The sequence below is a fragment of the Prionailurus bengalensis genome, chromosome X (assembly GCF_016509475.1).
Source record: "Prionailurus bengalensis isolate Pbe53 chromosome X, Fcat_Pben_1.1_paternal_pri, whole genome shotgun sequence".
Taxonomy (NCBI): domain Eukaryota; kingdom Metazoa; phylum Chordata; class Mammalia; order Carnivora; family Felidae; genus Prionailurus; species Prionailurus bengalensis.
The window spans coordinates 123,076,255-123,102,248 of NC_057361.1; positions in this window are offsets into that span (position 1 = coordinate 123,076,255).

A 25,994-nucleotide genomic window follows, 5' to 3' on the forward strand; every position below is an offset into this window, starting at 1 on the left:
GCCAAATCAGCACGATGATCACATCTGACAGTTGAGCTCAGGATCACCACCTGATTATTTAGTAGACCTATTTGTAAAGCAGCTTAGAAACCAATTAAACATGGAGGATGAATTGCCTTCCTATCCCCAGAGATGAGACGTCTTTCGGTTTCACGATTAAGGACTGTTGCTGTTTTCTAGGCACTGTATTCATCACATTGTAAATGGTGATCTGTGTCGTAGGCGTGCGGCGATGTGAGGGATTGAGATATTTTGTCAAGTAAATCTCTTCAGTGTACCAGTTTGTGGGAGGGATATAGGACATGTGGATGGCGGTGAGAGATCCTGCCTCGAGACCTTGACGGAGGCTTGGTGAGACACATCTCAATAAGCACACAGAGGTAGGGCGATGGGCAGAGTAACGGGAACCTGAGCAAGTACACAGAAGGATCTCAGCCCTGCAACGTGACCCAGGTGGGGCCACCACTATGCCTTCCTTTGTCACCCAAGCTCCAGCCACAAAGGGTTTGACGAGTTTGTGTTAGGATGTTGGCTTGGCTTTGTATTTTTAATTAACTTTGGATTTTTTAGTGGTTTTGTCATATTACTGTCTGATTTTGGTAGGTAGGATTAATTTGAAAAGAGTATACTAGTGTGGTCCTCGGGGTAGAATTTAGCCGTAAGCATGTTGTTAGCCAGCCTGTAGACTGTTAATTACTTAATAATCTCATTGGGAAAATACTTGTAGTTTTATATTTGGATGACATAATTGGAAAAGCAGATTAGCTGCTGCTAACTTTTAAAAGACTTGACATTGACATCAAAAGATTCAAATCTTCAGTCGATAACCAAGTTGCTAAATTAGAAACCATTGGCTAAAATGTGTTTTGTTGAGTTTCCAAGTGTATGGATTTGCATTTGGACATTGCACCGCTCAGTGCGTCGGAAAGATACTTGCTCTGTCATCTTTCCCAAAGCTGTCTAATTCACAGTTTGTTTTGTTCAGATGTGCATCCCAGAGGTTGAAGTTGGAGTCTGAAGTTGGAAAGCATTTTTGAAGGCAGGATCCATTTAGCTGTGAGGGCTTCCCCCTCACGTACTTCTCAACAGACATGATAAAATTCACCTGCGGGAGTTGGCAGGTGGGAGACCCACACCGGTTCACTGGGTAGGACTACTCAGTAAGGCAATGAGCTGCTTGCTTAGAGAAGCATCACTATCCCCATTGAGAAACTGTGTGGCGAGACGATGTAGCTGCACGATATCAAACGAATGGGTCGATTCAGTGCCCCCGAATTCAATTCTGTGGGGGAAAAATATCGAGCCAGTTGTCACTACTGTTACGCAACTGGCAGACTAAACTCCTCTTCGTCGTTATGGTTGTCGTTGTTGTTGTTGTTGTCTGTCATTTCCACCCGCACAGCCTTATTCTCATAATTAAACCCTGATTCATTTTCTCTTTGGTGTTAGCAAACTCCAACAGCAAAGATGGCATCTGTGTATCGATAATTGGCATTTACCCTGGCAGGAGGCTAATCGGATAGGCTGGTCTCAGACATTAATCCTACCATCTGATATGTTCAGGGAAAGAAAAAGTAATTCCCTTTCCATTCTCCTCCTTGCAAATCTAGAAGCCCTCTTTACCAAGAGCATCACATTTTCCTCTGTAATCCATCGACTCAAAGAAAATTGCATTGTGGGGAGGGCAGAGGGGGGTGGGGTTGGGGGGGTGGAGGGTAGGGAAGTCCTTGCAGGCCAGGCTGCAGTTCTTGCCCCTTTCTGCTTCTGACATGAGATGTTAATGAATCATTATTCATCAGGCTCACATTGGGTTAGGGGACACTGAACTGCTTTTCCGATCCATGATCAATCATCGTTCTTCTAAGAGATTGGAGCTTTGCTGTTTCATTAACTGTGCAGTGTAGACTAATGGTGTTTAATAAAAATCATTCAAAATTTCAAACTCTTTCTCCAGTGACCTCAATTTTGTTGGCTCTTTGACTTGTACTAGACTTTGAGGAGGGAAGGGGGAAGCAAAGGAAGCCTGCTACCAGGCCCCTGGGCAGGATGCTGTGGTGGCAGACAGCTGTGGGAAACCTCCTGAAGAATGCCACAGTGGATGGTCTCGGCCGGGGATAGCTTGTTCCCACTGAGGGACTCACTGTTCTCCAAACTCTGCAGCAGGAAGCCAGCTGCCATATCCGGAGCTTAGTAAGAATTGGAAATGCATTACCTCTTTGGTTTTGGCCGGCACCACTCGTGTGGCTACCAAATAGGAGAGGTATCTCTGAGAGTAGAGCCCAGGGGGGGGACAGCGGTAGCCAAATGTATCCCAGATGCTCCAGCCCTTCTGTGAAATCAGTGGAGGAGGAGCTCCAGGCAGGAGGCTGCGTTGGAGAAACCCACAGAGAAGCCAGGCTGGTGCCATGATGCCCAGATCGAGAGCTAGCCTCTCCCCTGGCCAGCCTGGCACGCAACCAGCGGCGGATTGGTAAAATGGTTAACAGCCAGCCCCTGTGAGAACAGAAAGCACCTGATTTGGAGCATTTGCCAATTTCCGTAGCGTCAATATCCCCACCATGGCCGATTCCAAGCTACTCACTGTGACGTCGCAGAACACAGACTTGGGAGCAGATGCACGCCACGTTGGGGGACAGGGCAAGACAGCTCCAACACACCACCGAATGCAGCTATTCAAAGAGGGTTCAGATTTCACGTTGACGTTCATGTGGACACACGCGTGCAAACACGCACCCATGCACACACACGTACTCTTCTGTGACAACTGTTACACGGCTTTCAAATGTGAATTGATCCTCTATGACTGTAGGTAGTTTGTGATATGGCCCAAGAGGTATGGATTTTAAGCAGGAGACAGCTGAGAAGAATGGCCTCTTGAGACCAAAGCACAGACGAATGGGGGGTGGGGGCGGGCGGTCATCATATCTCAAGGGAAACCAGCAGTGAGAGCAGCCCTTACAAAATCCACCTGGTTGGTTGAAAATAGGATAGGTGAGTGTTTTTCTGTTACTGTTATTTTTCAGATTCCAGTTGGTATTTCTAACCTATAAATCTAACTCAGATACATGACTTAATCCTTCCAATGACAACCTTTGTGTAGTTAGGAAACATTAGGGCCTCTATGGAGAATAGCATAATCCAAAATGCATTGTGTGGTTTTCTCGGAATATGGAAACTCAGTATTTCTCCCACCTCCCTGCTGTTCAGAAGATTTTTACTTTAGTTATTAGAGATCGAAGTTACGTGTTTAACATGTGTTTTTAGTTAAAAGTATCTACTTACCGTCCTAGCTCTGAATTCAAACCAGAATGTCTCCTGTATCAATTACATGACTAATACTCAGAAATGATCATCCAAACCAAAATAATTCCCTTTTCTACTCAATATAAAGAAAACCAGGGTCACTAACAAGAAGGCATAAACCTCAGTATATTTTCCTAAGAGAATGAGGTTTTCATTACACACACACACACACACACCCCACACCCCTAGGCCTCCTCGTTATAAATCATCCTGAGAGTAGAATAGAAAGTCTCAAAGGGCTCATCCTCTTGGTCCTGTGCATCTTCTGCAGTTAATAAGAGGTTTGTATCTGGAAGGGTTGAAGAACTTGCCCTACAATCCCATTTGTCTTGAAACATTTCCGTGTTCTGTCTGAGCCTGTGTCCGTGGCCGAATGTTAGTCCCCGGAGGAGGCCCATGTCTTCTTTCTTTCTTTCTGGCCTTTCTCTCTTGTGCCCCTGCAGTTCCTTCTGTGGCCAGCGCAATAACAGAGTTGCAGGGGGGTCTTCTATCCCCTCATGGTGTTCATGCACCGCTTGTCCTGCTGGTCAGGTTTGACATCACACTCACACAGAGACTCAGTTGCCATAGGCAATGGACCGGTTTGCATGGATACGGAGAGCTAGAAATATGTTCATCGTCATCCACTGATTGCCTATTTCAAAACCATCCTCACTGATCATATTCACCCACAAATATTACAAATGAGATCGATTCGGTCTCAAGACAATCTGTCAAATAGTTTTCTTCCTGGATGATTCGACTCTCTGGATATTCTGGAACGAGAAATGTCTGAGATGAAATCCCTCACATTTATTCAATTCTACAAATTGCTGTTTTGATTCCTATTTTCATCGGAGTAGTGCTTCTGGAGAGTGTTTGATGTAGCGTCATCTTCAGATAAAATTAATACATCAAAAGTGAGCCCAGTATTGATACGATGCTCGTAACACTTCTTGGGATCAGAAGATACCTAAAATTCTTCCCCTTGGCACACTTGGTTAGTTGAGTGAGATGTCCTTAAGATCCTCCACAGAAAAGACTGGTTTCTTTTCTGGTTTTGTGCTGGTGGTTGTGGCTGTGGCTGTGGTTGTTGTTGTGACCTGTTTCTCTCTCTCTCTCTCTCTCTCTCTCTCTTTCACACACACACACACACACACACACACACTTTCTCGCTTGCTTTGGCTCTGGCTTTCGCTTTCCTGCTCGGGCTCTTTCTGTCTCTAAACAAATGAATAGTTGAGTTAAACGTGAGCTTCTGAATTGTACTTGTTCATGCTTTTAAGACATAACAGATTAATAAAAATAGATGTGTTCTGATTTAAAACATGCCACTTGGAAAGGCATGCTGTATTATGAAATCATGATATTAGAAATACTAGTCTGTTGAATCCATTTGTCCAATTGTATAACTTTGTGGAGCAGTGTTTTGACCTTTACAACATAATTTTGGAGCAAGTGGAGGCCTGGCAACGGCAAACATCTTCGGATGTTGCCGTAACCGTCACAAATACGAAGAACAAATTTCTGTTCTACAAATTTCCCAGAATGCTTCGGTCAAGAGTTTTTTTAGGTTCACCTGTTTCTTTTTTTTTTTTCTTTCCCCCCTCTCTCTCTCTTTTTTTTTTTTTGAAGCTGCTTACTATTACTGACTGAAGAAGTATGTTGATTGATTATACTGTGTACTTCTGTTCTCTCCCTTTGTCTCTCTCTCTGTGTCTCCCTCTCCATTAAAATAGTGAGATGTGGAGTCTTTGGTAAATCTGCATTTAGACCAGGCTGTAGGCTGGGAATGAGATCGAAATCTCAAGAAACCTTGATGGGTTTTCAAAGAGGGACACTGTGTTCATTGGGCCCTTCCACACCCGACAGGGACAGGTGATAAGACAGAAGTAGTTTGTGCAGAAGGGCACTTTTAAAATGTCCTCTGAGACCCAGTGCAGTTTAACAAATGACTCCACCTGTTTTTCCAGCAAGTCGCTTGACTGAGACTTGAAAAATACCCCTGAAACTTACCGGTGGTGGGGGTGGGGGGGTGTCTTCTGCCTGGTCTACAGTGTGTGTGTTTGCTTTGTATCTAAGAGGCGCATTCACGTCTTGTGTGCTCGTGTGAAGTATTTCCTAGCATTTCCTTTAGCCTGTATATAAGAACCAGAAAGATAATCCCAACGTGTTGTAAATGAAGATGTGGCTCTATAAACCTTTCCTTTGTTCTTAAAGAGAAGACATTTCCATGCATATTTTAAACAGAAACTTTGTATATTTAAGTGTCATGAAAAATGTTTATTGAGTACCCAGAATACCAGTTGGGAATTTAATTGTCATCATGTGCTTGGGCGGGGGGGCGGGGTGCTGGCCAATGCCATGACTGTGGGCCACTGTGGCAAGCCGTAACTGCACAAACAGAAACGTGTCGCCTGTGTGCGTGTATGTGTGCGTGCGCGTGTGCGACATGTCTGGCTTGCTGGGTCCTTCACGGGATTTTAGCTTTCCCTTCTTGAAAAACATTCTTTTACAGTTCCAGGAGGCCATGGCCATGTTGCCATCTGAAGGCAGTGATTTGAAATGAAAACTCTTTTCCTCTTGGAAGCTTTTATCATAACATTATGGTCCAACCACGTGGATTCCGCTGGCCTTTGTGAGGGAAGAGGCTCTGTTCCAATCCAGCTGAGTTTCCAAGATAAAACTGTAGGTCAAGACTCATGGCGGGGGAAGGTTGAGGCCACCTCAGCTGCAGCAACATATGAGCTGAGATGCGCCCTTCAGGGTTGGACTGAGCCTGCCCCGAGCTGTGGCTCATCGCTGGGGCCACTGTCCCGACCGGGACTTCCCCGCATGTCAGTGGACAAGGAGAACCATCAGAAGTAGCCTGGCCTGGACCCTGAGAAGAAAACTTCCTGAGTCCCTGCCCTTAGTGGAAGACCGTTTCCCACACTGGCGGCAGCCCGGGTGGCCATTAAAATGCGATGGATAATTCATAAAGTGCCCCCTTTGTTTTACCACGACCCAATTAGCCTTTTGAACCACGTTTTCTTGAGTGCAGCTTTCCTTCCTCATACTGCAAATTCTTTGTCTTGTCATAATTTCAGATGTTCTGTATAGACCAAGGTAACTGTCCTTAACATCAAGCAAGGAATGAAACGCTATCTGGTTCCAAAAACTGGTTTCATGTGCTTTCTATGTATAAAACTGTACCTGCCTGTGTGGCTTTGCATTTCTAATGTGTGGCGCACAAGCGTTTTGTTGGTGCTTTGTTCTCAGTACAGTAACTCTGTGTACAAACATTCTAATGTAGTTTTGTTGTTTCCCAACATGATGTCTCTGTAAAAATGATATTGGCTGAGCTGGTGCATCGGTTTCTCTCATAGAGGCATTAACTATACTGCCAATGCATTGAATTATTTAAAAATGCAAAATAAAATTTTTATGAAAATCTCATTTTAGACATGGAGATTATTATGCTTACAGACTTTCCAGCCTGAAGTCCCTTGTTAGCACCCCTTTCAAAATATAATACATAGTCTGTGCTCTCACTTACCTCAACAGCTTTAAAACTGAGGGCTGTAAAGAAATCAACTCTCACGAGGCCGACTCATTTCATAAGAGAGACCCTCAGACCGTCATTCAAAGCCCATTTCAGAGTAAATCATCAAATGTTTCGTTATCTGGATCCCTGATACACAGTACAAAAAAAAAAAAGCTTGCAATTAGGAAGTCATAACTGTACTGGGTGCTGAGGGACAACGAGGAAATTCTCAAAACTAGGGTGCAAACTTAAAAGCACAGTGATATTTAGGTCGATATACGATTTGAAGTCATCGGGAAAAGGTTATGTTAAGTGTATCATCTTTACTAAGGCAGGAGATCATGGCATGTTTTAGAACTATTTCCTTCAAGATGTTAAACATTTTCCAGACCATGAAAGAGGAGGTCTCAGGTATCTAGAAATTTCTCTGGCCAGGCAAAATGAGAAAGCTCAATGCTAAGACATCATACGGCAGTTACGAACAGTTGTGGGTTTTTTTAAAAATTATTTTAATGTTTATTTTTGAGAGATAGAGAGAGTCAGAACGTGAGGGAGGGAAGGACAGAGAGAGAGGGAGACACAGAATCTGAAACAGGCTCCAGGCTCTGAGCTGTCAGCACAGAGCCCGACACGGGGCTTGAACTCACAAACCGAGAGATCATGACCTGAGCCGAAGTCGGACGCTTAACCAACCGAGCCACCGAGGCACCCGCACTTACAGACACTTGTAAGTGAATGCTGTTAACACTCGGTGGAATTTTCTGCAAACGAATGAACTACAATGGGCTTGGCCAGATATTCTGACACTACATAATGGTAGTCCAGGTGTGAATGCTAATCGAGCTACGTGTCACTGAAACTGGCGGTTGTGATGCTATTGCTGAGAGTTCCAAGTCTTTTCCAAAATGTGGAGCCTCTGATGGTAAATAGGAACATTTTTTCTTAGGAGATGAAGAAATATTTGATCTGAGCCAATAGAGCTAAATGGATTATAAATTTGTTCTCCAGCAACCAAGATGTTTTCTACTCTCAAAAGCCGAGGCCGTGAATTCTGATTGTGCCTGGGTAAAAGTATGCACACGTGCAGAGAAGAACTGGAGGAAATGTGCAGAATGACATTTTTAAAGGTTAGAGTGCCGGGATCATGCTCCCTGGGCAGTTTACGCAGCCCTCACCGTGCACCAGGCACTGTCGTAGCACTTTCTGATATGCTAACTTCTGTAATCTTCCTGATGGCCCTATAAAATAGGTTCTATTACGTCCCTCTTCTGTAGATGACAAAACAGAGGCACAGAGAGGTTAAGCAGCTTGCCTAAGGTCACACAGCCAAGGTTTGGACAGTATGACCCAAAGGCCTTGCTCTTAACCGTCTACTGCTTCTATCGTGCATAATGCTCTTGCCTCCATACCCTCATTTCATTTTAGAAACAAAAGTAAAGAGAGGCACCTGGGTGGCGCAGTCGGTTAAGCGTCCGACTTCAGCCAGGTCACGATCTCGCGGTCCGAGTTCGAGCTCTGGGTCGATGGCTCAGAGCCTGGAGCCTGTTTCCGATTCTGTGTCTCCCTCTCTCTCTGCCCCTCCCCTGTTCATGCTCTGTCTCTCTCTCTCCCAAAAAAAAATAAATAAATGTTGAAAAAAAATTTTTTTTAAATAATAAAAAAGAAACAAAAGTAAAGAAGGGCCCTGAGCCCTCAGGAAAAGATGTCCCCTTAATCCTTCCAGAGGACTCTAAAGGAAAGGCATGGAGTCAGCCTTCTGGAAATGCCTCTTTGCATGAGGACCAACAGGGTCCCAGGTGGAGTCAGCAACTCAGGAAAGGTTTGGTGAGGGGTATCCTCTATATGGCTTTGGATCGGCCTATCAGTTCACTCGGGAGATGGGGCGGCATGGCCGACCCCCCACTCCCGGTCTCTGACCTGCAAGCACGGATGCCCTGGGCTATGAGGCAGGATTTTAGAGTGGCCTCTTGTTGCTTGCCTTAATGGAAATGCTTACCCTTTCCGTGCCCCCCTTTCTTTGCAAAATGGGCTTGATAAGATCAGCCTTCTCCCTGCTTCCCAGAGAGGAGCAAGGTTTCATAAAGACCAGTGTTTCTCATCCGACAGCCCCACTCGGCAACTCCAAGGGCGGTAGAGCAGTGACGGCAACCGCAACGTCCACAGCGTGTGGACGGTTAGCAGAGGGTGCCACGTGGAGGGCTGGGAGCGCACCGAGCCTCACGCTTCACACAGAAAACGTGTTTAGCTTTGCGAGTTTCTGCAGGAAGTACATGTGGGGCTTCGGTGGGCTCTTTTGCCCCCTTTCCCCGTTTTTTTTAGAAAATGAAACATAATCATAAAACCTTTGGCTGTGATATATGAGGGGTCTATGTAACTTGTTAAGGGGGATTTTGCCAAGTTTCAGGTGTACACATTCGAAGTTGAGACGAGTTCTCAGTGTGAGTAGTTATGTGCAGATCATGAGCTGTGAATTCAGGAGGCGAGTGGGGGCCAGGAAATCACCTTCCAGCCCTGTCTTTCTAGCTCTGTGACTCCATCCTGCAGCCTATCCACCTTCCTGAGGATGCGGGAGGGAAGATTCTGAGAGTCAAGCCAGAACAGGAGATAACGGTCCTTCCAGTGCTCTAGAGAAAACACCCCAGAGGAATCCGAACTTGCATCAGGCTTCTCCAGGGAAGGGATTTCCTGTCACACTTTCTAACTCTCCAGGTATTTCCCAGTTAGTTCAAACCACAGTGCACTTGAACTTACTGTCATCTCCTAAATAAGGCAGTCCTTGCAGCAGGCCAGAGAGTGAGGCGAGTCCTGACAGGAGGCCTGTGCACCTGTCTGGAAACGTCTCAGACGAGGCCGGATCAGGGCAGAGGATGATGGCGGTGCGCCGAGATTCTCCCAAAATTCTCTACTCTGAGAACACAAGAAAACCCAGGGAGTGGGAAGGAAGCTCCCCTCTCAGAAGTTCATTTAGATAGACACCCCCCCACCCCCAAAAGCCTCAGCTGGGCTAAAGTCTTGGCAGACAGCAGTCTGGGACTGGTTCGCTTAGAAGCCCACTGACAAAACCCGGGAAATCCACAGCCCTTTGTTTTAAATACAGCCCAAATAAGCAGATTTTGACCCATTTAGAGCCTGCCCGCTTTGCCTAATCCAAGTGCCGAGTCCACGGCCCCCAGGAATTATCTTGTTCTCTTCCTCTTCTGGCTGGAGGCCTCTCAGGAAGGTCTCCTGTGAGGGACACCCCCACCCCCACATGCAAAGCTGCCCAAGTGGCCTCCAAATAAAGCGTGCTTTACTCCACTGCCACCTTGTGGTCATACCTTTTTCCTCGCTGGGTCCCCCGATCCCTCGAACTCACTACACCCGGGCCACAAACGATCAGCTGACAGGAGCGGTGGTGGGCTCCATTCAGAGTCCCCTCCTGGCACCCTCCAGGCACCCCTGACACCCCCTACACCGGCCAAGTCTTGGCCTCAACTCACTGGACCAGTTGTGTGACAACCACCAGACACATCCTGACGCAACAGCCACTGTCCCCCTGGAAAGGGCCAGCCCTCACAAGGGGTGGCCCAGATATCCCCAGCATCCTGTTGTGGGTCAGTCCCAGCTCCTGCCCTACCGGCTGCCTCCCCAGGCCCTGCAGACCAGCCAGCTAGATGGGTGGCCTCTGCCCTGGCTCTGGGCTTAGGGCTGGGCTCATGTCCTACAGTCTGACAAAGGGCACCTCAACCTTGGCTGAGCCAACATCTCACCAGAAATTCTCATTTAGTTGATTTGGGTACTGCTCTCCCTTCCCCTGAACTCCCAGTAGTGTGGTTTCTAGAGCTCTCTAAGTGATCCCAATCTGCAGTCAGGATTAAGAATCATCTTTCTAGGGGCACCCAGGTGGCTCAGTCGGTTAAGCATGAGACTTTGGCTCAGATCATGATCTCGCAATTTGTGAGTTCGAGTCCCGTGTTGGGCTCTGTGCTGTCATCTCAGGGCCTGGAGCCTACTTTGGATTCTGTGTCTCCTTCTCTTTCTGCCCTTCCCCCATTCATTCTCTCTCTCTCTATCTCTCTCTCTCAACAATAAATAAAAACATAAAAAAAGAATCCTTTTTCTAGCCAAAGTTCCTCCAGCTGGGGCTGTACCCCATCTCTCACTGCCCACAACCCAATTATTTGGCCCTGGCAAGGCATCCAAGGTCATTCAAAAGCCAACGGACATTTGGGCTTGGGAGCTGACATCTAGACTCCATGGTACCCTCTCCGGATCCCTGAATATTCTTAAAAATCCCTGTGCAATCTGTTACCAACAGAAATTGCCGTCCACAAAACAACTGTAATTGCTAAGCAACTGTCAAGGGCCAATCGTACCCCTTTCTGAGTTAAGACCTGCCAATTCTCCCTTAGAATGTAACCTTTAGCCGGGGGCAAAGAGGAAGTCTAGGTTTACATCTGACCTCGCACGAACTCCCCGTGACTGTTCCTTTTCGGGACCTCAGTGTCCTATCAGTTCAATGAGAATGACAACAGCTTTGCTTGATGCCCAGTGGGAATAAGGATTTAGGGCACAGCATACGCAATCTCCGGCCGAGGGACTAATATGGGACCTAGGCTGGCCCTTTCTTCCTTGGGCTGGAACCCTCCTCTCCTGACCATCCTTCTGCAATGTCTGAGGCAGCACCTAGGGAAGTTTCTGAAAGTAGACCCTTTCTTTTAAGCCCCTGCTTCATCCTAAAACCTTTGGGTAGTCTGCGGTATAGTCCATACGTTTCATGTCTGTTTTAATACAAAATGTACCTTTTCCACTTCAAAACCCAAATTCAGGCTCCACGACGATGTTCCTTGCTTCTTCATGGCTCAGCAAACTCAGCATGTTGCCTTGAACCAGATACCCTCAAAGACCCTCTCTAGTTCAAATGCACTATGAATTCACGTCTGAGAGTGGCTCTCAAATCTGACCCTTTCACTTCATCACCCCGGCCACAGCCTCAGTTGAAGTTCTAATCGTCGTCATCACATGCCAACTCATCTTCCTGCCTCCCTCAGCTTGGTGGCACAACTTACTTTCCTGCAGCTGTAGAACTCATGTTACTTTGCTTGGTCAAGGCCAGCAGGAGAGGGAGTCTGTCCTCTAGACTGTCTTTTTTTTATGTTTATTTATTTTTGAGAGAGAGAGTGCGCAAGTGGGGTGGGGCAGAGGGAGAGGGGGACAGAGGACCGGAAGGACGCTCTGTGGTGACAGCAGAGAGCCCCATGCAGGACTCAAACTCACAAACCCTGAGATCATGACCCAAGCTGAAGTGAGATGCTTAACCAACTGAACCACCCAGGTGCCCCCGGGCCTTCTTTTAAAGAACTTGCTGGATTAGGTCAGGCCCACCCAGGAGAATCTCCACTTCCATTAACTCAAATCAAACTGATTAGGGCCTTAATTACTCCTGCAAAATGCCATCATCTTTGCCATATAACATAGCCTCATCACACAAGTGACATTCAGCCTACTCACGGGTCCTGCCCATACTCAAGGGAGCTCACACAGGGCGTGAGTGTCAGGGGCAGGAATCTTGGAGGCCAGTTAGAATTCCGCCTGCTACATGCCTCTGAGTGCCAGAAGTCTCCGCCTCCTGTCTAGCAGACCTTTCCCCTCCTATGATCTCTAGAGCACTGGACCTAAGAGCTTCTTGAGCAGTGGCCTTGCCACCAACAGAATCCTTTTCTCCCTGCCTTAGTTTCTCCAAGCAGAAAGTTCTTCAAGCAACCCTTATTTCTGTGCTGCCTAAAGGAGGGTGATAAATTAATGAATGAATTGTGTTAAATTCATTAGTCAGATGAAAGGTGCTATCGGGATGCAAATTATTATTATTTTAAAATCTTGTGGCTGTCATCGCAAAGTTTGCACTTGGTTATTAGACACCGTGCCTTTGCCATCTATCAGCCCCCAGATCAATAACAATGCTCGTATTTTGTTTCAAACCATTAATTTGAAAATAAGCACCTTGGAATGATCTGCTCTGGGAAATTGCCAGCAAGAATTATAAAAAGAGATGTGCATTAGCTGAAGCTCAAAGAGGAGAGCCAATCAGAAAGCAGGAGGGACACATTCCCACTGGTTGCTCTCTCTTCCCTCTGGGGACTGCCTCTCAGAGTCTCCCACCTCCCCAAGGGCCAGGCGCAGCCCTGAGGCTCTTTCCCCTTGACTGCAGCTGTCACAGCCCCAAGATGATTTGGGGTTCCTTGGGGGCAACTCCCCTTCCTGGTCCCCGCTTCCCAAGCCCTCCTCGAAGACCTGAGCCCTGCTCCCCAGACAGCGTTAGTCTCTCCACGGGGCAACCTCGTTCTCTGCAGTGTCTTGCTTGAGTCTCTGCTCGCTTCTGTCCCTCCCCATCAAGCTGTGCAACCCCTCCTGACCTGTTTCCCTGCAACCCCCACCCCCGTGTTGGTCATAGGCGAATCTCTGTTCCACTGGCCTAGCCTTTACCCCTTCAGGAAGCCCCCATCCCAGCCCCAGCCCCAGCCCCACATAGTCCTCCTGGGTCCATTCTCCCCGGGAGCACTCCCCAAGGCCCAGCCCACCCTCTGTCTCCACAGCCTACTGGGGAAGCTGAGCCAACAGCAACAGGAGAAAGGATTGAGTGGGTGGGAAGGGAAAGGAAAGCAGGCCTTGACCTCGAGACACCTAAGCCTAAGGCCTCGTGTCTGGCTCCATACCTCTAGCCCTTGACTAGCTGCAGGAGACCCCTGTCTAATCCTCCCAGGGACAGGGTGACTGGATTTGAAGGTGCAGGATTGCAGGGGCAAGTTGAGAAGGGACCTGTTACTCTCCTTAGCTCTGACCCGGAAAATAATTCTAAGTGCTCGCCATCAAGGCATCTGAGAAATTTCTGCTCCCGGGCCAGTGGCTTCTACTTAGCGACCGAATTGTGTCTCCCTACAATTCATATGTTGGGGTCCTAACCTCCACTACCCCAGAATATAACCTTCTTCAGAGATAGGGCCTTTACAGACACAGTCAAGTTAAAATGGGGTCGTGAAGATGGGCCCCAATCCAATATGACCGATGTCCTTACAAGAAGGGGATTCGGGGGACAACCTCGTGCACAGGTAGAACGCCGTGTGAACATGAAGACAGCCATCTCCAAGGCAAGAAGAGAAGCCTGGAGCAGATCCTTCCCTCTCAGCCCTCAGAAGGAACCAATCCTGTCCACACCTTGACCTTGGACTTCCAGTCTCCAGAACTGGGAGATGATACATTTCTGTTGCTTAAGCCCCCTAGTCTGTGGTGCTTTGTTACAGCGGTCCATGCAATTGAATATACCTGTTCTCCTCCACTCATTAAATAGCCATTCTGTGCCCCGTATGAGGTTCTGGGACCTCATGGGGGAGCCGAACCACATCCTGCCCTGCCCTTGTGGAGCTTATGGGCCAGTGAGAGAGAGAGCCGTTCGGAGACAGTTCCACAAATATGTGTGAAATTGCCTCGAGAGTGAACGCTGCGAAGAAAAGCCGCCTGGTGCTGCGGCGGAGTTATGTGGCGAGTCAAGGACGGCTTTGCCGAGGAGGCGCCGATTGAGCCGAAATCTGAAAGGAGACAAGGTGGACAGGGAGAAGCAGTTCAGGCCTAGGGAACAGTAGGTGCAAAGGCCCTGTGGTAGGACTTGCCACAGGCCCTGCTCAGACTCTCGGGTGGCCCTCAAACATCCATCAGCCTCGCAGCCCACACAACACTGCCATTCAGCCACCTCTGGCTGCGTGAGGGCGGCCCAACAGATCCTCGCTGGGGTGTACCCATCGACGGGGGAGGGAGAATTCCGGTGAGAAAAAAAAGCCCGTGAGCTAAGGCAAGAACAAGTATGCCCAAACCCTGGCTTCGGTCCTCCGCTCCCTGGGTTCATGAGACCCAGAGTAAGGACAGCAGAGGCCCAAACATGTCACTTAACCTTTCTGAATGTCAATTTTCTCACCTGTAAAATGGGGTTGATAAAAACACCTCCCAGTGTTGAACCACTCTAAAATTTTTTTTAACGTGTTATTTATTTTTGAGAGAGAGAGAGAGAGAGAGAGAGAAACAGGGTATGAATGGGGGAGGGGCAGAGAGAGAGAGGGAGACACAGAATCCGAAATAGGCTCCAGGCTCTGAGCTGTCAGCACAGAACTCATGAATCATGAGATCATGACCTGAGCGGAAGTCGGACGCTTAACCAACTGAGCCACCCACGTGCCCCTATTATTTTTTTGAGAGAGAGAGAGAGAGAGAGAGATTGAAAGAGCACGAACACAGAGAATCCAAAGCGGGCCGACAGCAGAGAGACTGACGTGGGGCTCGAGCTCATGAACCGTGAGATCATGACCTGAGCCGAAGTCGGGCGCTGAGCCACCCAGGCACCCCAGTACTGAACCAATCTAAAGACTTCAGCACAGGAGAAACAGAGTGATCCGACCCCCTCTCCCTCACCACCCTCACATCCCGTATGGGTATTGTTTCTGGAAACGGAGAACAGCACACAGTAAACTGCCTTAGATTCACAGCAGACCACAGGTGGTACAGGTCAAGCAAGTTGGGCCCCTGAGGAGAGGGCACCTCCCATGGGGGCAAAGGCCAGCGGGGTAAGGATATAGTAGCCAAGGGGAGGCAACAGGACCAGGCTCCCTCCCCAGGGCACCCGGGAGCTGCTCCTTAGACCTGTCCCCACCCCAAACTGGTTCTGGCCCCCCACCTCTGGCCATTGGCTATATTTCCTTCCTGCTTTTCAGGGGCCATAATTTATGTCTCTGCAAAGTCTGCGTTCTTTGTCGTGGAGCCATTGTGTTTGTTAGCATAATCATTTCTCAGAAAGGATGTCAATAAAGGCTGGGGAGTGAAACGCAAAACCCCCCACAACCCCAACTGCTAAATAATTTCTGGAATGAGTTGTCAGGAACCTTTTATTTACTGATTTCGCGCATTTCATTTATTTCTGGCACGGGGCCAGCCTTCCTGACAGTTAAGATTTATTGATTTAATTGCCTAGGGTAACCATGCAATAAAATCATCTCAAAGATAAATTTTCATGGCACTGTGCAGCATGGAGGTAATTTTTCAAATGCTACGGCTATATTTCTGCAGGTTACAGGTGCAAAATTTGCTTAAAGCAGGGATGTCTCATTATTGCAGCTCAGGAACATCGGGGGCCAGCTCTTTGGTGGAAATTCTTTAGAGAGAGAAAGAGCAGAGAGAGAGCCAGAGAGAAGAGAGGAGGGGAGGGGAGGGGAGGGAAGGGGAGAGGGGAGGGGAGGGGTGGCCAGGAGGGGAGAGGAGAGGGGAATAAGGGAGGGAGGGAGAGGAGAGGAGAGAACACAGGCTTTTCAGGAAAGAAATGATATTTCCTTAATTGGTTCATATATTTCAATGCCCATGAGAAAGTGGGGCTCTACTTTAATTAGGAGTGGGCTTGGAGGTTATTTACAGTGTTCTGCGGATTCATTTGTTTCCAGCTGTGCGACGCTTTGTACCGCACAAGCTTCACAAGGTAGATGATTGCCACTTGTGACATTCGCGTGTATTGCTTCTTTAGATTTTTTTATTTACCCTGTTAAAGTGCTCATTCGTGGCTCCGAACAACGGGTAAATGAAAAAGTCTGATTAACTCCCAGGTTAATGGCAACATTTCGGGAAGTCAAAAACAGCATAAACTTTTAACAATGTGAAATCTTTTCTTATCTCTCTTGATTTATTTTACAGTGTTTTTGCTTTGATTGCAGGTTTCAGATGGTGCCGTTTAATAGCTTATTAAACTCGCAGCCTAGCAGGTTTGCTGTTTGGATAAAATTTTATTTTTGCTCAGGTGTAAACCTTCGGAGCAGGTTGAGATTTTTTTTTTTCTTTCCACCTTATGAATTCCAGCAGCCGAGGTCTGGCCTGTTTTCTCGGATGCCGTCGGCGCGACGCAGGACCGTCCAGGAGCTGGTGTGAAACCGCCGCCCGGGAAACCTCTTCCTTGCCCATCCTGGAGAAGCGTGACACCTGGGAAGGGCAAGGGAGGCAGCTTCAGGCTTTTCGGATCAACCAGGATGAGGAGCCAATGACCATGTGCTGTATGTGAATCCCTGGCCCCAGGACCCTGTTGCTCCGAAGGGGAAACTGAGGCCTGGGGAGTTAGGAGCAGAGACAGGTCTGAAGGCAGATGTCCAGATGCCCTGGGCACATCTTCCCCTTTTTCTGCTACCCATGTGGCCCTGTCCCCACTGCTCAGGCAAGCAGCCCAACTGCTCCCTGTTGGGGGCAGCTCACGGCCCCTCTCTGTACTTCCGCGTCTATTTACAGGTTGAGGGCACTGGCGTAGGTGCTCCCCAAGTGCGGGCCCAGTGTGGACAGTCTGCAGCTCCGGGAGGGGGGGGGGGGCACAACCCAACCAATCCACCACCAGAGCCGCCAGAGCGGGCGAGTTCAATCTCTGCATTTTCTCTTCCAAAGAAGTGGGCTTTGCCTAGTTCCTAGTCCCTAGTTCAGCTCGGACCGGCTGAACCACAGCAAAGTGAAATTCGACTATGGCTAAAGAGACGGCAGTGGGAATTCGAGATAACATGAAGCGGTGAGTCCAGGGGCGCCTGGGTGGCTCAGTCAAAGCATCTGACTTCGGCTCAGGTCATGATCTCGTGGTTCGTGGGTTCGAGCCCCGCATCGGGCTCTGTGCTGACAGCTCAGGGCCTGGAACCTGCTTCGGATTCTGTGCCTCCCTCTCTCTCTGCCCCTCCTCCACTTGTGTGCATTTGCTCTCTCTCGCTCTCTCTCTCTCTCTCTCTCCATGGGGTCCATGGGGACCCGGCTGGAAAGCACGTGCCCGGGTGTGTCCGTGGCCATGTTTCTCAGGCAGGGTGCTAGGACCAGTTCTAGGCACAGGGTCCGCGCGTGAGCACTTCACGTACCCCACACACCTGGAGGAGGAGTCCCGCATGCAGGAGCTCTGCAGGAGGCGGTGTGAAGACAGGGGCCACATGGCCGTTGTGGGGATCGGACCTCCACCTGGCTCAGGGGTTCTCACTGGCACCTGCAGAACAGCCTCCTGCCTTTTCTCTCTGCCTCTGCTCTTGCCCCCTTCCGGATTCTCTGCCTACACAGCAGCCAGCCAGCGGCATCTTTCTCGGGTGCAAATCTGATCGTGCTGTGCCCCCACTTAGGATCCTTAAAAGATGCCCCATCACCCCGAGGATAAAGTCCAAAAGCCTTAAGGTGACTTGAGAAGGTCTGGATGACCTGCCTCCTGCCTTGCTCTCCATTTGTTCTATCCCTTCTCATTCAGCCAATCACTAACTCCCTTCTAGCTTCATGAATCAAACCAGGAGCTCAAGGCTCAACTCTCTCTCTCTCTCCCCCCATCCCTCCCTCTCCCTTTCCATCTCTCCCCCTCCCTCTCTTTCACACACACACACACACACCTTATTCTTAATTTTCTCCTTTCCACAATCATTCACGTCCAATCCATCACACAGCCCTGTCAACTCTACCGCCATATGGATCTGGAGGCCGTCTCCTCCTTCCCACTGCCAAGGGCAACGGGAAGGCAGTGCACGGTGACACGCGCTCCTCAGAATGAAACGTTCGTGTTCCAGAAAACATTGTTCGGGAGAAGCTACCCGGAGGATAAATGCCTAACCCAAGGAGCTCCTTGTCCCAGATGAGCCTCTGGTGTATCTTAGCTATCGCCAGCCCACCTCCCCACCCGCCCCTTCGGAACACACACGCCCTCCTCGGCGCCATACCAAAGTCGCATTCCGTTTTCCCAGAACTACCTTGTGCCTTCCTTTGCCCACACCGTTCTCTGTACCTGAGGGAAGTCTATCCCTCATGTTCCTCCTGGCAGTTAGCACAAGGCCGTGTCTGGACTCGATGCTCTGCAAGTGACTGTTAACTTGAACTGTTCTACCTTTCCCTTGGCCCAGGTCACGTCTCCCTTCCCAGGGTTCCCATCTTTCACGTGAAAGTTGAGCGCCCAGCCCAAAGGCACACATCTGAATCTCTGGTCCTTTCCACTCATTCCTGGGTCACCGCAGGGGGACACGGGAGAGCAATGGAGGTCTTCCCCCAGGCAAAAAAAAAAAAAAAAAAAAGTCAATGGCCAATAAAGGGCTCATGTCAAGAGAGCGGTTTGGGGACCACAGAAGGGCAAGGCGGAGGACAGCTGATCCCCAGTGAAGATTTCAGGGAGCTGGTTAGGACCCGGTTAGTCCAAGGGTAGGGGTGGAAAAATGAAGGTCTCCCTCATATGGAAGACATTAAGATTATAAAGCAGGAAGTTCGTGGTGGGGAGGATATTAAAAAGCACACACTTGTGCTAATTTGGAAACAGTCAATTGGAAGAATGTGCAGGATTGGGGCAGATCTGGCAATGTTCTCTGGCCTAGAAAGCTGGGGGCATATTTCTCAATTGATCAAATTCCTACGGGCGTCAGGCAGACTTCTGACATGGCCCCATCAAACAGCAGCCTGAATTCCAAGTGCACCAAAGCATTTATGGCTGGGCATTAACATTTTAAAGTCCGCCGGGACGTTCATGTCTCTCTACTTAGAAAATTCCCATTGTCTGGGGTGCCAGGGTCTGGCCCAGTAGAACCATCAGAAATCTTTCCATTGCGGTGGCCTGTGTGCACCTGGAATGGAAGGAATGACTGGGTTCCTTGGTTTGTCTATGCAAGAGACTGACCAACATATCTGGTCTGTTGCACATGACAATGGCCATTACAGAGTGCGCATGACACATGTAAATTTAGGCCAGGCAGGATTAAATGAACCATGCTGGCACAGCGTAAAGCCCTTTCTGTTGCTGAGTGGGTTCAACTCCCAGGCATGTGTCCACACACACTGCCTCACACACCTTGCTGAGCCCTGTTGGTAAGGTGACAGCAGCCAGGACCATGCGCACTTCCCTTTGAATTGGGTCATTGCTACAGAGCCAAGAAAAACACATCATTTGAGGTTTCTTGTCCTGTAACAGTGCTTCCCCAGGGGCCCCGTGGCTCAGCCCGGCCGACCGAGAGAAGCCAGGGCCATAAGCCCCGATGGCTGGTCGTTAGGCACAGTCTCATCGTGTGGATCCACCCAGATCCCGCTTCATGTTGAACTGAACTGCTCTGCCTCACCTCCCGGCCCCCATCTTCTCTGAAACGCATCCAGGGTCTTATCCACTCCTGCCTTCGTGAGCCCGGTAGTCACTGGACACCCACTGTGTGCAAACACCAAGCTGGGAACAGAGGATATGGAAATGAATGCAACACGCTTCCCTCCTCGAGGGAAGACAGACAAGAGACTCCTACAAAACCTGTGCTTAGTGACCTGTGGCTGTGAATGTGGACATGGCTTTGCCCTCCACTTCAGTAGATCTCAAGCTGTTTCTTCTTGGGGCCCTTTTATATTCCTAAAAATGATTGAGGGCCCCAAAGAGCTTGCATTTTTATGGATTATGTCTATCCTCCTCTACCATATTAGAAAGGAAAACTGAGAATTTTTAAAAATATTAATCTGTTAAATAACTTTAAAATAAAATAAACCAGTACATGGTAACATAAATAACATATTTTTTAAGCTTATTGATTTATTTTGAGAGAAAGAGACAGAGAGCACATGTAAGTGGGGGAGGGGCAACGAGGGGGGAGAGAGAGAATCCCGAGCAAGCTCTACACTGTCAGGGTGGAGCCGGGTGTGGGGATTGAATCCACAAACCGTGAGATCATGACCTGAGCCGAAGTTGGACATTTCACCGACTGAGACACCCAGGCGCCCCTCCCCCTAGCTACTTTTCTTTTTTTTTATATACGAAATTTATTGTCAAATTGGCTTCCATACAACACCCAGTGCTCGTCGCAACGAGTGCCCTCCTCCATGCCCATCACCCACTTTCCCCTCTCCCCAACCGCCCATCAACCCTCAGTTTGTTCTCAGTATTTAAGAGTCTCATGGTTTGCCTCCCTCCCTCTCTTTTTTACCCCCTTCCCTTTCCCCATGGTCTTCTGTTAAGTTTCTCAAGATCCACCTATGAGTGAAAACATAGGGTGTCTTTCTCTGCCTGACTTATTTCACTTAGCATAATACCCTCCAGTTCCATCTATGTTGCTACAAATGGCCAGATTTCATTCTTTCTCATTGCCAAGTAGTATTCCATTGTATATATAAACCACAATTTCTTTATCCATTCATCAGTTGATGGACATTTGCCAGCTACTTTTCTTAAAAAATATGTTATTTAGAGGTGCCCCTGCCCCAGTTACTTTCCTTAAAGAATGTGTTCTTTCGAGGTGCCTGGGTGGTTCTGTCAGTTAAGCATCTGACTTCAGCTCAGGTCATGATCTCATGGTTCATGGGTTCGAGCCCCATGTGGAGCTCTGTGCTGCCAGCTTGGAGCCTGGAGCCTGCTTCAGATTCTCCATCTCTCTCTCTCTCTCTCTCTCCCTCTCCCTCTGCCCCTCCCCCACTTAAGTGCATACTCATGCTCTCTCTCACTCCCTCTGTCTCTAAAATAAATAAACATTTAAAAAAATTTTTTAAAGAGAAGTAACTATGGGCCCTGGGTGGCTCTGTTGGTTGAGCATCTGACTCTTGATCTCAGCTCAGGTCTGGTGCTCAGGGTTGTGAGTTCAAGCCCCACATTGGGCTCTGCACTGGGTTCTGAAGCCTACTTAAAAACAAAAAGTAACTACATTTTCTAAAATAAAAACAGTTTAGTGAGAAGAGTTGCATTGGTTTACATTACTGCAAAATCTTTAATATTGTCTTAACGACAGGTTGAATCTGTTGCAATATGTACAGTTGAAGACATATGAAGAAAATGCACATAGACAAGCATTTGGAAAAGGGAAATCTATTTTAATAGGCTTTTCAGGGAACTGTGGGTATTCTTCTTTGAGACAACATGAAAATCTCAACAAGAGGAAGGTTTTTTTAAAGGTTAGTAACAATAAAGATAGAAAACTGTATCCAAAGGGTCGCCTGGGTGGCTCAGTCGGTTAAGCATCCACCTTCGGTTCAGGTCATGATCTCACGGTTTGTGAGTCCAAGCCCCACATTGGGCTCTGTGCTGACAGCTCAGAGCCTAGAGTCTGCTTTGGATTCTGTGTCTCCCTCTTTCTATGTTCCTCCCCCTCTCATGCTCTCTCTCTCACTCAAAAAATAAACATTAAAAAAAAGAAAACCATATCCATGAACATTTTCTACTCTGCTATATTAAAATCCACTGGTCTCTCTTGCCCTTTGAATGGATCGTTTAAGCAGTCATGATTTGGTAACACTGTACATTAGTTATTAGGAAAATACTAGTGCCCTGAGGTACGTCAACGCTCCAAATGACAGCATCTTTCATTATGCAATACCTAAAAGTCATGTTTCTCAGTATTACCACCTATCAGGAAAAGTCTTTAAGTATTGGGAAGCTGTCAGACTCACAGTGCTGGATCCAACTTTCCCAAAATTGTGATTTTTGCCTAAAAGCTCAAATTTTATCAGTGGGAAAAAAAATGTTGTTTTCTCGAAGTGATGGGCTCACTTTGTTCCTTTTCAAGAAAATCTCTGCTAAATAAATGCCCAACTCTACACGATAGCTTGTCCCTCATTCTTTCAAATAAAAATGAAGTTCTATGAAAAAATAAAAGTTGGCCCGTTCAGATCTCAATCGCACAAGTGATTTCCTTTGAGTCAACCATCATACCATGGTGTGCAATAAATGCTCTACACAGAGTTCCCACTTTGTTGTACCGACTGTGAAAAGGCTATGTGTGCAAGGTCTGAGCTTTAATAAAATTAGTATTTGTTTTGCTACTCAACAAAGACATTCTTAAACTGGCAAAGTGGTTTTGCCAAGTGCCCATGTGTGGCAGTGAATACAAAAACTAGTTGATTCATGCTCAGGTGCCAGCAGTGAAAAAGACATAGACTCCCCCAAGGGGGGTCGGGACTCCTATGGGTGAATGGACCACACTTCAAGAATCACTGTTCTATTTCATTTTCACGCCACTCTCTTTAAAATGGGTGACTAGGGGGGCACCTGGGGGGCTCAGTCAGTTAAGGGTCTAACTCTTGGTTTTGGCTCATGTCATGATCTTGCGGTTCCATGAGTTCGAGCCCCACGTGGGGCTCTGCACTGGCACCTCAGAGCCTGCTTGGGATGCTCTGTCTCCTTCTCTCTCTGCCCCTCCTCCTCTTGTGCTGTCTCTGTCTCTCTCAAAATAAAGAAATAAACTTTAAAAACAAACAAAAAAAAAGATTAAATGGGTCACTAGGCCCCCAGACTCTAGCACCTGTGTCGTGTCTGCAAACTTTGTGAGGACAGGGTTGTGCTCATTGCTGTTTCCCTGTCACCTGGTGCAGGGTCTCATTTAATGTTTGCTGAATGGATAAATGAATGAGAGAATGAATTGCGCAGAGTGGAGCTGAACATGAGGCACCAAGAACGGTTCAGCCAGAGGTGGCTGCCCTGCTCTCCAGCTATTTCTCCACCCTTCTAGTTCTGCATATGGAAGAGTGGAGCACGCCTGTCGTGCAAGGGTGGGACTTCCAGCACAAGGTGAGCGGAAGCCACATCTACGGAGTCCCCCTGCAGTGAGTGTTTGCAGTGGTCCAAACATGGCTCACTAAATGGGAACTTGAGGGAAAATGGAAGCTCCACTCTTTATCTTGCAAAGGCCATTTCAGTTTTCATTTTAAGATACCAGTGATGGTGACCTAATGACGTGTGACTGACAGATGGCACCGGCAGACCCCCGGGGAGACAAGGCTGTGCCTACAGGGCAGGTCGGAGTGAACCATGATCGGGCTCAGCCAATAGTTCTGACCACTTGACCAAGAGCCTTGGACATGAGAGCCACATTTGGAAACCAATTTCACATTTAAAAGGTAGTTCACATGGGGCTCCCGGGTGGTTCGGTTGGTTAAGCGTCCACCTTTGGCTCAGGTCACGATCTCAGGATTCATGAGTTTGAGCCCCATGTCGGGCTCTGTGCTGACAGCTCAGAGCCTGGAGTCTGCTTCCGATTCTGTGTCTCCCTCTCGCTCTCTGCTCTTCCCCCACTCACACTCTCTGTCTCAAAAATATATAAACATTAAAAAAATAATAAAATAAAATAAAAGGTAGCTCACACACTGGATGTTGTACGTAAGTGATGAGTCACTGAATTCTACTCCTGAAGCCAATACTGCACGGGAATTTAAATAAAAATTTAAAAATAAATAAAAGGTAGCTCACAGAGATCACAGAAGAAGAAGGAACTATGTGCAGGAGACATGGCAAACCACAGGGAAGTTTCCTCCTGTTCAGAGCAGCGTGTGTGTGTGGCGATGACAACAGTTAGCAAATGCATAGGTCACGTCCGCTGCTGTGGGAGATCCTTCTGTCTCGTTCGCTGTGGCCTAGCACAGTGCCTGGCCAATAGTGGATCCCTGTCTATATACATAATTCAATGAAAACATACATAACAAAATTCATGGGCCCATGTGAGGCATAGGGATTTGTTGCCTAAAGTTTAGCACAAGAGGGAGAAAGGAGGGATGTCCCTGTTTATTACCACATCAGTGTGTGTGAAGGTTCATGTAGGATTCAGGTTCCATGCTTTCCTGTTCAGGTCCAGGAACTACCTTTACATGTTCCTTACTGTCCAGTGAGCTGTGCATGGATACTCTCGTATCTCCCCACAGAGAGGAAAAGGAAATATTGCGGTTCCGACTCACATGCCATGGCTCTTCAGAACCTGCCGGTTTGGGAACAATCTAGATATACTTGGCTCCGCAGATCCCTGACAGCAGTAACTTAATGCTGGCTATCCCATTACTCGTGACACTACCATTATCCATTGGGCCACGTGTGGACACCGGCTTCCACTGACTGTCAGACATTGTTACTATGCTTCATTGATGAAGACTACCATGTAAGCCTTCCCCAGAGTATGCAGGAACATTTGAATAAGTTCTCTGGTCATAATCAATGCACCATTGGGCATTTTACAGCATTCTTCCAACCGTGTCCTCTCTTGAGCTCCCCAGGATGTAATCACTGCATTTCTAAAATGGGACCTCTTTCCATGTTGACTGCACCCCTGCATTCCATACACTGCTGCCAGAAGGGAGGATGGGTGAGGGGCCCATTGGCAAAGTGTGAAAATGAAGAGCAGTCCCATTCATGTAAGAAATGAATGTGACATCACCACATGGTTGAAAGCAAAACACGACATGGATATTTATCAGAAGGGCCCATGGAAGACAGAGGCAACAGTTGCCTCCATATGATATGACTTTTTGACAAGTGGCACAGACCCACAGAAGGGATGGTGCTCTGGGTGCCAGTGATGGGGGACACACCAGGTAAAGGGTTCCTGCCACTACCCTCCACCCTCAGGTGCTGTAGACTAGAGGGGGGCTATGGTCACAACACAGATGTGCAGGGGCTCATGCACAGGCCCACACATGCAACTCAAGCCCAAGGGTTGGTGGTGCACTGACAGGAGCCCAGAGCCCTGGACTCATCCTGTGTCAGTCACGAATGAGACTCACATCAAAGCATCACGTCAGCAATATTCTTGCAATCCAGTCTTGCACAATGTCATGGAAGAAATGCCACACAGCACACTGGAACAGCCCTTAGCTATTACTTGTGGAGTTCCTTGGGGCATCTGGTTGAAACCACAATCATCAGTAAGGGCACCACAGGAAAATAGTTGGAGGGTACCCAGAGAATTAGCACTGCCAATCTGGCTACTTTCCATCACTGGAAAGGGACTTCAAAATTTTCAGAGAAGGCTTTTATAGTGATCAGGACCCACACTGGACCAAGTCCAGGTCTGGGGCACCATGGCCGGGTGACATTGCTGGCCCCCTGGCTAGTCCTAAGCATCAGAGGGGTTCTCAGAAAAATTTGGAAGGCATTCCAAATTAGGGGACCTCCTGAAGGATGGGGTCCAGGTCAGGCAACATGTTTGTTCATGTCTGAGGGCAGTATGATAGTGAGAAACTGTACTTCCAAGCTCTCCTTAAATCTACATGAACTTAGGAGACTAGTCCTTACCCACGGAATGAGTAGAATTGAAGTGTGCTGCCTCTGGACCAAGCTAAAGAGCAGGTATGACTTTTCCAGCCTTTATGTAAAGCCACGCCTTCCAGCTAGAAGCAGAGTTCTCTGAGGTCTTAGTGGTAGCATAGCCACGAGACAGAAGGACTGGGACCCTGCGTCACCATGTGGTGGAAAGGCAGT